The sequence below is a fragment of the Talpa occidentalis genome, unplaced genomic scaffold (genome assembly GCF_014898055.3).
Source record: "Talpa occidentalis isolate TD23 unplaced genomic scaffold, MPIMG_talOcc4v2.1 talOcc4.6, whole genome shotgun sequence".
Classification (NCBI taxonomy): Eukaryota; Metazoa; Chordata; class Mammalia; order Eulipotyphla; family Talpidae; genus Talpa; species Talpa occidentalis.
In genome coordinates, this window is record NW_023604972.1 from 98,255,875 (window position 1) to 98,268,785 (window position 12,911).

General features: G+C 37.2%; 1 long non-coding RNA gene across 1 annotated transcript in view; it reads right to left on the minus strand.

Annotated features, from left to right (window-relative positions):
- The window catches only part of LOC129144711 (uncharacterized), a 57,570-nt gene extending 47,162 nt beyond the window's left edge, over window positions 1-10,408 (minus strand). The window contains exons 1-3 of the long non-coding RNA XR_008549163.1: window positions 10,266-10,408; window positions 4,603-4,746; window positions 3,350-3,387 (exon numbers count right to left, since the gene is read on the minus strand). This is a non-coding gene — a long non-coding RNA (uncharacterized LOC129144711). The remainder of the gene's footprint in view (window positions 1-3,349; window positions 3,388-4,602; window positions 4,747-10,265) is intronic.
- Window positions 10,409-12,911: the final 2,503 nt, after the last annotated feature.

Sequence of the window (12,911 nt, forward strand, 5' to 3'; positions counted from 1 at the left end):
CAGAAGGACCAAAGCACACTGCTGAGGGGAGCAGCAGGTGGTAGGAGAGGTCTGCACGCCATGTGGGACCCTCCTCCGGTGGCCGGGGAGCAGCCGGGGATCGAACCAGTGCTGCAGAGGCTGTGGGCAGCTTTGCAACCCAGTGCTCAACCGCTGCGCCACCGGGGAGGCCCTCTATTTTATTTTCTAAGGCATAATCAACACAAAACAAAGAAAATTACATTATGGAGACAAGGGCCTGAATGATAAAATTTAATGCACACATATGTGCACGTACAATATCTTACATGATTGAAGAAAATTTGATGGGAGGTTCTAAAATGAGCTTTTTTCAGATTTCCTTCTATTATGTAAGACAAATTTTACATTAAAAATTATACTTTATTTTTGAATACCACTATTCAGTAGTTTATACAAATTATAGGATGTAAAATTATAGGTTGTTTATTTCACCTTCAGAAACATGCATTGCATTCAACATGTCTTTGGTAAATTGTGAACAAATAGCACCATAAATTCTTCTGGATACACAAAGTCCAAAAGATCTTGTCCTCACCATCAAGACATTTATAGCAAAGAGGAGAAATTAGTGACTACATAGCCATATATAATAACTAACTAAATGATGGAATGGATAGTTGAATAATATATAAATCTGATTAAGTAGGTAATAGATAGATAGATAGATAGATAGATAGATAGATAGATAGATAGATAGATAGATAGATAGACTAAATGATAGTAATGGCATTAAAAAAAAAATGAGTGGGAAACCAGGTAGCCCAGCAGCTTAAACTAAAATGAGAACCTTGAAGATCTGCTGCTGGAAAGCTGTCACCAGTTTTCTTTTTTACAAATAGAAAACATGATTAGGATCACAACTCACTGGATATTATTAAATATCTTTGGCTCTTGCTTCCACCAAAAAAAAAAAAATGAGATATTGTGCTATGTAGTATCATAAATTTAATATTATTAAAATATGCCATTCTACTTTATTTTTAAGCAGGGAAATACATAAAATTACAAAGTAATTTAGTAATGATAAGGGACCAGATTTGTACAAGAAGACATAACACTTATTCAATCACTAGTAATATGATTCCATATGAGTAAAATCTTGAGGTTTGCTTAGATAGATAAATATTTCTGAGAAAATTAATCATGGTGCAACTTCAAATGTATGATTCAAGTTTCAGTAAAGAATAAGTATTGTAGGACCTCCCTGGTGTCCCAGACATTTGAACGCCGTGCTGTGAAGCCGTCAGCAGCCTCTGCAATACTGGTTCGATCCCCACCAGCCGTGGAGATACCCACATGGTGTGGCAGACCTCTCCTGTCTCACCCACTGCTCCCCTCAGCAGTGTATTTCAGTCAATCTGTCTGTTCTGTTCCCCGCTCTGTCTCTGGTGAATCCTCTCACCCTCCCACGCATCTGGCCTGTACCCCAGTTGTTGTATAAATAAATAAATCTTAAAAAAAAGAATAAGTATTGTAAAAATTTCATGTGAGTGGCTCTGATAAAAACACTGCAACTTTTCTAGTGTAACTTACTTATGCTCCTTATGGAGGAGCATAAGAGATAAGAAGTAATTTGCCAATATATGTATTTTTTGCTGTTATTACTAGCCATTTGTGACTTTAAAAAATAATCTTTAACAGTTATTGTTTTTTTATGAAGTCATGATGTTTGCTGAAAATACTAAGAAGCAAGTAATTTCCAATGTGTGATGTTTCCCAATCATTCTATAAGGAAATATGTCTACCACTCATCAAAGTGAGAAAGTTTCTTGGTGATTAATAAATTAATTTTCCAAAAATAAATGGAATATATTAATAATTTAATATAGAAAGCAAAAGAGAAAAAAGTTCATGCATCATATAATATGGGAAAAAAATGGAAAGTGGAAAAAAAAAGTCAAGCCAAAATAAGAAAAGAAGTAAAAAGAAATGATAGAAAGATAAATAGTGAGGAAAGCTTCAAATCAGAAGGCAGGATGGAAGCTGAGAAAAAAGAGAAAATGATCAAATAGTATTAGTACATAATAAGGAAACCCTAGTGCTAACCAAGCCCTGATGCTAACAGCTTGATGCTGAGATATTTGCAAAGGGAATCCATGAGTCATCGCAGAGCATGAAAGAACAAGATAAGAGAGCTACCAGTTCAACAGAAGAGATCAGTGGTGATGTATTGGGACATATTGGAAAAGTACAATAAAGAGAATCAAAATAAGAAGTTTAGCTAACTCTGGTGACTGAACTGTTGCCAAAAACCTGTGGGAGACTGGATTAGTCATACCCCAAAAAATCAATTTTTCTATAGCTGACTTAGAGCCATCACAGTGTGTTCTTTTAAAACTGTCCTTGTTATATATAATTCAAATGCATACTCAAGTTCAATTATCATAATTTTCAGTGATAGGCAGTCCAACAAAGTTATATCTAACACACACAAATTCCACATTATCTCACTATTCATCAGTAACTCTAAAAAAACTTTTGAACTGTAATCTGGATTTTCTGTATCATCTAACAGTGTGATAATTAAGCTCAGGTCCAAATAATGTTCAGGGTTATTTTTACGAAGATATATTTGAAACTTTTGATTGCTTTTGCCATTGTTTCTTCACAAAACTTATGGAAAACAAACAAACAAAAAGTCTAGGGATAATATGTTCTTTATGATGTTCCTTAATTGTATATTCTAACATAAATAAAACATTCAAAATTTTTAAATATGTTTGAAAATATATTGTTGAAAAACTTGTTCATTATTCAAGTAGTATTATTTTGTGCCCTGTAGAATAAGTTAACGTGTATAGTATGTATCTGTTAATCAAATATTACCATTTGATTTTGGTACTAGATTTTTATATGAAATTAATTACATGAAATTAAAAATAAATCATAAACTGTGCTCAGATATTTCCTTTTTTAGTCCCATTTGGAAACTTTAATAGCATTAAATATATATGAGCTATTTTAATTTCTGGAAGAGCAGATCAATGATCTGATCATTACTAATAATTGTATTTGTCTCTAGATTAAGGAGACTAGACCATTTGCTTTAGATCTCTCTATAACACAACTGCATATAGGCATCCAACCTTAGATTTCACAGTAGAACATAACAGTACAAAACAGATGATAGAAAATTATCATATATAACACACTTAATTTGATAATTATTAGTTTTGTTGTTGGCTCTGTTTTACAATGTTAACACAGAAGATCTCTAACTAGAAATTATTGAAGAAGAGCTTAAAACATCTACGATGAGAATGTATACTTATTTTACAAACAAAACATGATACAAAGCAGAGACAAAGAACTCTGTAGTGTCTCTTACCTTAAGCACTGATCCAGTCTCCTCTAGTTTTATGCAACCTATAATGATGAAGAAACAGTAAATATTGAAAATGTCATACAGTTGAGAATGAATATTTCAAATAAACAGAATGTGGCAAAAGATCAATTAATTTAAGAGCTATGGCACTGGATTAAAAATGTTAGTCAAATCATAATTGGAATTCAGGATATGTTGGGCCACTATTTTTCCAAAATGTCAAGAAGGCATGTAGATAGTCTATAAAATCTTCCTTGTCAAAAAAAAGGAAATTAATAATTATGCTGTACAAAGTTGTGCATTTAAGGTAAAATAGCAGCATGCCCTCAAATTCAACTACATACAGATAAAAGAGCTATAGATCAGTGGAGGAGAGAGAAGTTAAAGCAGTGAGCAGTGCATATTTTCTATTAATATTACTATTTTCCACTATATCCTAGATATATTTCCCACCTTAACATAATAAAAATAATGCAAATTAATTTATATTACATCTGCAGCTCTCTAGAAGAGAGCAGGAGGGAGCTAAGGCCTATAACGAAGCCTGCCTGTTGAAAAACCCAAATTTAAATGGACCATAGCCACTTTAAGAATAAAATAAAAATTAAATTTATATATGCTGTGAGATAGTGGTCTAGATTCATTCTTTCGCATGTGGCTGGCCAATCTTTTCAACACCATTCATTTATTTTCTTTTTATAATTTACATTTATTTTATTTTATATATTTTTTACATCATTTTTCATCTTTGCACAATGTATGGATTTTCATCTTGGTTATATTCTCCATACAATTCCCACCCCCCCTTATTTCAACCCTAATCCCTCCTCTCTTCCCCCCCTACCCCTGTACTGTGTCTCTGGTCTACAGTTGCTTGTTGATTTTGATTTTTTCTTGATTATAATTAGACTTTTTCCCAGTCCCTTATTTAGGTTTTCTAGATTCCTACTGGGGGTGAGACCATCCGGTATTTTTCTCTTTCTTTCTGGCTTATTTCACTTTCTGGCTTATTTCTTTCTGGCTTATTTCATGATTCCTTCTAGCTCCATCCATGTTGCTGCAAATTGCATGAGTTTATCTTTTTGATTACTGAGTAATATTCCATTGTATATATGCACCACATCTCCTTGATCCAGTCATCTATTTTAGGCATTTGGGTTGTTTCCAAAGCTTAGCTATTGTAAATCATGCTGCTATAAACATAGAGGTGCAAGTGCCCTTTTGAATTAATGATTCTGTGTCCTTTGGGTAAATACCTAGGAGTTGAATTGCTGGATCATATGGAAGCTCCATCTTTAGCAGGTTGAGGAATCTCCACACAGCTTTCCATGGTGGTTGGACCAGTTTGCACTCCCACCAGCAGTGCAGGAGAGTTCCTTTTTTCTCCACATCCTTGCCAACTGCAATGGAGCAAAGAAAGTTTGTTCAATAAATGTTGCTGGGAAAACTGGGTAGCTACATGCGAAAGAAAGAAGCTTGACTACTACCTCACACACAAAATCCAACTCAAAATGGCTTAAAGAACTAGACATAAGACCTGAAATCATAAAATATATAGAAGGAAATATAGGTGAAACACTACATGACATGCACCTCAAAGACATCTTTGCAGACACATCAACAAAAGCAGTGATAGTGAAAGCATAGATAAACAGCTGGGACTACATCAAATTAAAGAGCTTCTGCACAGCAAAAGAGACAATAACGAAAAAAGAGACACCCCACCGACCTGGAGAAATTTTTTGCACACAACACTAATGATAAATACTGATCACAAAAATACACAAAGAGCTGATGACACTCAACAAAAACAAAGTAAATGATCCAGTCAAAAAAATGGACAGAAGAGCTAAAAAGAAACTTCTCCAAAGAGGAAATGCAAATGGCCAGCAGACATATGAAAAAAATATTCAACATCACTTGTACTCAGGGAACTGCAAATCAAAACTACAATGAGATACCATCTTACACCAGTGAGAATGGCCCATATTAAAAAAACTAGCAACCACAAATGTTGGTGAGGATGTGGAGAAAAAAGAACTCTCCTGCACTGCTGGTGAGAGTGCAAACTGGTCTAACCACTATGGAGAGCTTTGTGGAGATTCCTCATCCTGCTAAAGATAGAGCTTCCAAATGATCCAGCAATTCCACTCCTAGGTATTTACCCAAAGGACACAGAAACATTAAATCAAAAGGGCACCTGCACCCCTTTGTTTATAGAAGCACTATTTACAATAGCTAAGCTATGGAAACAACCCAAATGCCCAAAATAGATGACTGGATCAAGAAGATGTGGTGCATATACTCAGCAATTCAAAAAGATAAACTCATGCAATTTGCAGCAACATGGATGGAACTAGAAGGGATCATGCTCAGCAAAATAAGCCAGAAAGAAAAAGAAAAATACCGGATGCATAGCAGGAATTTAGAAAACCTAAATAAGGGACTGGGAAAAAGACTAATTATAATAAAGTAAAAATCAAAACCAACAAGCAACTATAAACCAGAGACACAATACAGGTGGGTGTCCCCTGAGGAAGGATGAAGGTCTAAACAAGGGGATTGCAATTGTATGGGGAATATAAACAAAATGAAATTGCATACATTGTGCAAAAATGAAAAGAGATGTAAGAATTATATAAAATAAAATATTAAAGTCCAGAATCAAAAAGTGTTGGTGAGGATGTGGGAAATAAAGGAATATTTTGAGAACAACAAACAAAGTATTGAACAAAGAAAGATTAAATATGAAATGGGAAGGAAATCCAGGTAAAGTTCAACATTTATTCAGTCAGCCAATATTCAGGAAGCATGATCAGTCCAAATGTTTTATACAACAAAACAAATTTATGCAAGGCAAAATAAAAATATACACATCCATATCAGTATAGAGATACTTACTGAGAGTAACATAAAACAAATAGTTAAATAGAAAATATTTAAATATTTTGATATGTGTTATGAAATAATAATTACCAACAATCTATGAAAGCTATGGAATTTGCTAAATTTTATATAACAGGTGAAATTATATCAATCTATAAAAATGAATTAATAATGCTAGAAATATCAAGAGATTTTTTCCTGGAATTTTCACTCCTCTCACATGTAAGTTGGATTTAAGCAATATTAACAAGAAAAAGATGAAGAGGAAGATGAAATTTCCTTTTCTCCATGATTTGTTCTGATAGACATTTGTGCAAAAATAACTAGAAAGCATATATATAGGTTTTCATGGACAATTTAGTAAAGGAGAACTGGAAGTCATACATACAAACTCAAACTCAGGTTACAATTTTTGTTTAGAATAAGATTTTTTTCTTTATTTCAAGTTAAAATATGTGCTTTCTTTTCTTACTATCCTATTTAGATACTATGCAAAATTATAAATAATGGAATGCAATTTTTTCTCTTGGAATAAAATGTAAGAATGTAAGAATGTTGGTCTGTCCCGCAGGCCGACGGGGTTCAGGAACACGGCGGAGGGGCTGGGGATGAAAGATACGTACACTCACTTGGCTGGAAGCAGGAACTCTCTTTATTACCGAGGGGCAGGGATATATATAGGAAAGTCTGCACATGCGCTTTACATGGCCTGCACATGTGCTTTACGTGGCCTGCACATGAGCTTTACGTGGATCTTGCAACATCTGGCTACTGTTGCATCAGACCTCGTTGACTCATCCTTGGGCAGAAGCAAACACCACCCCAGGTCCCCCTGCTGGTGTGAGCCCTGTAGTGACAGCTCCCCCGTTTTTACTTTATTGATGGGGGGGGGGGAGACACACACCGGGCCTGTCTTAGGTTGTGGCAGTCGTACTCACGTGCTTACCCGTCATAGCCACCCACTACCAGGACCCTAGGTAAGGTAGTGGAGCTGTCTTAGGTTGCTACGGGTACACCACCATCTTACCCGTCATTGGCCTACAGGTGGTCAAGGGCAATGTTTATCCACACCCTGTGATTTTCAGTGGGCTGTAATGGAGAATAGCACACGTTTTGGAGAGCTACTCGCAGATTTTTGCATCTATTCCACTGGCGCCACAGGATGTAGAAAATGATTCCCAGGTAGAAGAGGATTGTACCTAGGAGTGATATTGCTCCCCCCAAGGATTTTTCAGTCCCCAGGCCTTTGAAAGCCAGGAGAGGGCCTGATCAGGATTATATACCGAAGCACGGGTGTTGTTAATGGTTAGAATTTGATTAGCCAATTGTGCAGTAAAATTGAGAAAGGTTTGGTTCCACGGGCTGTGCAGGTAGGCATTAAGGGTATGAACTTGAAAGGAATAGTTGAAAAGGATGGCAGATGCAACACACGTGAAGGCATAGGTAGGAATACAAGGAACATGAGCAGTTAAAGTCAATAAGTCGATTTCTTCCTGTATTAAGGAAACTTGTTGATTCAACTGGAGTAGTCTGACTGCGAGATGGTTATTGATGGAATTTTGTGTGAGAAAGGCACTGGAGAAGGTTGATGGTATCTGCCTTGAGTACGGAGTTGGATAGAGCTAGGCCGCCGACCACTGCGGCCGCAGCTGCCAGCATCGAGAAGATGGAGATCAAGGCGCCAACAACCAATGCCAGACCTGCTTGTCGATTTTGGATGATTACCTGAGAAGTAGACTCAGACACATTGACAGGCATAATAACGACCTTAGGAAAGCGCATGACAACAAAGGAATTGCTGAGGGTTCTGGACCAACAAGAGGAAAGGTGACAGCTACAATTGAGGGAGGATTGATTGTTGAACGATAGATTGAAAGACACTATATAAAAAGAAGACAGGACGTAAACACCTGCTTGAACAGTAAAATTAACTTTGAAACTGAGAGTGGCATTGTCAGAGAGAGTGCTGGGATGGTTACCATAGGTAGCATTATAGGAAGGGAATTGCAGAGAAACCAGCCAGAGCGAATGGGATGTTGTCCCTCAGTGGTGTGGGAGTCTCTATGGAGCACCGTAGGCACGGAGGGGGGACGGGGACCAAAGAAGGAGAGACCAGACTTTGTCCAGTTTATGTCAGCTGTCGTCATTATAGTAAGGGGAGTGCAAGGGGAAATGGTGATATTCTGCAGGGTTGCGGTAAGATGTAGGAATAGTAAAACAGAACACTGATGACAAATCAATAGTAGAGGGACTGGTAAAGTTACTAGCGGAGGTCAAGGGTGTAGAAGGGAGTCCAGTGGTAGAATTGGTAGACAAGAATGATGGGAGAATACCCCCCTCTCTGGAAACCAGCAGAAGGAAAGGGGGATTATTAACTATTGTCCAATGAATTGTGTTGCAAAGGAAGGGGGGTACTTGCAGTTGGAGGTGGAAGAGTAGTAGCAGGTGGAGGATCATTTTCAGAAGGTTTGGAGAGTGCCTCTTTGTTGGGCGGATCGGAGGGTGGACTATGAAGTAAGCGAGTCAGCCAAAGAGGGATCCATCTACCAGACCCAGATGTCGTTGCTCGGTTCAAACAAAGGTATCCAGATGGTGTCATCTCTAAACCTAGGAATCTCTGAAGCACTTCCTCAGAGCTAAGCAATTCAAGGCCATGGCTCTACAGGCTGCACCTGAAGAGTAATATTGTATAGTAGTCTTTTCTCCTTATTTAAATAAAAGTTTGTATTGTGGTTGGGATTTTGAGGTCAAATTCTGGCTCTGCTACTTAACAATGGTGTTTTTGTGTAGCTCATCTCAGTCTGACTCATACATAAAATGGGATTATTACCTACCTCATGGGTTGTTGTGAGGGTTCAAACTAAACGAATGCATGAAACACACTAAAACGTTGATTATACACTACAGGATCAAAGTGACTAGCAATCAGTACTATGTGAACATGGTGGTTAATACGGAAGTTCTCTGGAATAGCATTTCTTAAGGTGTAAGGTTTGATTGAATTTCACTTAAAGTATCACTGGGGACTATCACCCTCTAAATATTTTCTTATCATGTTAAAATTTTGTGGCTCTGCTAGTCTATTCTTTAACTTACATCTAGAAAAAAAAAAATGAGCACACTGGGATGAAATAAGTAGCAGAGGTATGCAGAGAACTAATCTATATGACGGCTAGGTGAAAACACTTCTTGCCTATTTTTTAAGATACTTTATCAAATACAAGTGAACAGACTTCTTTAGATTATGGTGAAACTTATTATATTAATTGAAGTATGTAGATAGCCTTTTACAGCTATGGTAATACAGATAGAGGGATATCAACTACAGAAATAATATGTAAAGAGAAACTCCTAGGTGTTTTCCTCGCGGGATGTTTGAGAATGGCTTGAGGAGGTGAATTTTGAAAGAGCAGAAGTGGGGACTGCACAAGCCCCCAGAAGTCTGTCAGAGCCGGGGGGGGGGGGGGTTGAGCGGAGGGGCAGAGGGGAGAGTGGGAAAGGTGGGATACCGCCGATTTTTGGTTGATGGGTATGGGGGTGGTGGGCCGTCGCTGTTATCCTCTATATCCCCCTTGTCGGAGGAAGAGTCCTCCATCAGCTTTGTGGAATGGGAATGGGACACGGAAACGGCCGGGGCCTCTGTGGCTGCACATGCCGCGGGTGGAGTTTCACTTTCGGATTGGGCCACGGAGCGTAGGGCCTCAGCTGCCAGTTCGCAAGCGGCCGGTCCCCCTTCACTGAGGGTATCGTGAATTAACTGCCACACCAAAAGGATGGGAGGGGGGACTGTTTGGGCTCCGTAGAGATGCCTGTGAAGAAGAAGATCTGCCTTGACCTTTTCCCAATTTTGTATAGAAACCGTGTCCTGCTGAAGGAACCATTTGCTGGTATTTGCGAGGCCTGAGACTAGATTATGAAGGGTCTGAACCTTAACGGGAGTTCCACAATTTTTAAGGAGAAGTTGTAGGGCTCTAACAAGTTGGCCCTTGGACATGGTATTGCCCATGATGCCAATCACTTACCAACGACCTACCTTACTGACTGATCTGTCCCTCAGAGGATCCCTTGTACTAGTGTCCCAGGCTGGGCGCCACTTGTCGGTCCGTCCTGCAGGCCGACGGGGTTCAGGAACACGGCGGAGGGGCTGGGGATGAAAGATGCATACACTCACTTGGCTGGAAGCAGGAACTCTCTTTATTACCGAGGGGCCGGAATATATATAGGAAAGTCTGCACATGCGCTTTACATGGCCTGCACATGCGCTTTACGTGGCCTGCATATGCGCTTTACGTGGATCTTGCAACATCCGGCTACTGTTGCATCAGACCCCGTTGACTCATCCTTGGGCGGAAGCGAACACCACCCCAGGTCCCCCTGCTGGTGTGACCCCTGTACTGACATAAGAAGAATATCAACATATATCAACTTTACAGTCATTTGTACTTTGGGCACACCTTCCACTGAATTTTAAATATTTGTTTTATTAAATCCCAGAAAAACCAATTCTTTCCTTATAAAAGCTCACAAATATATAAAAAAATGTCTAGACTTCATTGGGAAAAGAATGGATTATCATTAATGACAAAAGCAGAAATTCAGATTACATACAATCTTTGAAACTACTGAAAATGTATCATTTGCTTAAACTTTTTGTAAATGGTTCTTTGAGAGTAATGTTGCCTTTATGTAATATTCAGATTCTGGGAACAGTTTCTAACATCACCAAGGCCATATCACTGTTTTATCCACAGGTTATGTTTCCTATTTCATCACTTTTTATAGGTATGCTTTACACATGTTAACATTTCAGAAACTGAAACGGATAATATAATGAATGGAGGTCTACTATAGCTGTTGGCCTGGTTTGAAATAGATTTTCTTCCAGAGACAATTTGTTTTGTTTCTATGAGTGACCTGGGGGCACTGCCTTCTGAAACCATTTTATATAGAAATTTCTGCTTAAGAATTCTTCAGTTACACCGTCACACCGTAAGGGTGAATTTTGGGAAGATTAACTTTTACTTTACCTGCAGTAACCAATTCCAAGTTCCAGACATGCCACAATGGGGCATCTATTCCTTATTTTCTTTAAGCTGGGTATGTCCCAAGTTTATATGCAGGTCTAATATTGCCTACCTAAGTAGGACATTTATCTTAATTAATAGAATAAACGATAGTGGTATACTTTTTAATTGATGAGATTTTCATTCTTAAGTATAGGAAGGAAAAATAGAGATGGTATCTGCCCAGTTACATAGAGATTTTGTAATGATGGCCTATCTGTGGAGTGTACTATAATCACTTTAACATGAGAACTGGGAAATATTGAGGACTATAGATAAGGCACTGCTATAATGCATTAAAAATTAATTTAATTATTTATATTGACCACAAGTTGAATTAGAGATGAGACCAATGTTATGATAGCAATTGGACAGTCAATTAAAATTTAAAAGCTAAACTAAGGAATTTATATTGGTGGACCCTAGAGAAGAATTATTAAGCACCTAATATAAATAATGCTTGACAAGAAGTTTTTAAGATTATCTTGCATAATTTATAGTTACAAATAAGTTCAAATCAAGTACTGGAGGAAGAGCAACAAAAGTTGGGAAGGAACAAACAAAATCAAATGCCAATGAGAAGAGATAAGGTATGTAGAACGCACAATTTTGTATCACCTCAGTGCAGCCATCACTGCAAGGATTAAACAAAGTTTAGGGAATATTTCCTGAAGTTCATTGCTTCTGTCCCCTACTCATATGCTTGTGTCTTTAAAATATCCCATCCCCCAGCCCTACTATGACCATGAATTTGCATACCATGCTGGCATTTTGTTTACCAAATATTCCTCTTTCATTTTGTTACAATAAGCTCCTCTGATGACTCTTTTATTTGTGAGACAATCACATCCATCATCGTCTATGTTTCTAAAGTTATACTTTAATCTGCCCTATTAGGTGTTTTTTTCTGTGACCTGTAGAGTTCACTACTCGTTAAATAATTCAAGGATTATTTCCTAGAGTTTCTCCTTCAATTCATTCACTTCATAGGTTATGTCACCAAATTTCATCACATTCAATAAAAATATTATATGTTGATATCAACTAAATCTGTATTTCCAAATTAAGAATATTCTCATAATTCCATATTTTATAGACTTTTGACTACCTTCTGGATATTTTCACTTTAATGTCAGTTATAGATTGTCTCCTTTTTCAAGTAACCATTCAAATAACAAAGTTTAAATTACTTGTTTGTATCTCAGTATAAACATCATTTTCTCAGAAGTATATTTCACACCACCTTATAAACCTTATAAATACCCTAGACTCATAATACTCTGCATCATAATATCATCTACCTTGTTTTTATTTTATGTGACCTTCTAAGAAGAGTTATGACAATTTTTATATTGTTTTGAACTTACAACAATTTATCTATCATAGACACATATGAGTCAACAAAAAATTGCTTGTTAAATAGATAATTTTTCTTGCTTACTCTTCAGCATCTGACCATTGAGATTTAAAAATATAAGGGTTGTCACCCCTTTTATTATCGAAACAAAAAAAATCAAATATTTGGGAATAAATCTAACAAAAGAGGTAAAGGACCTATACAAAGAAAACTATAAAACACTGTTAAAAGAAATAGAAGAAGACACAAAGAAATGGAA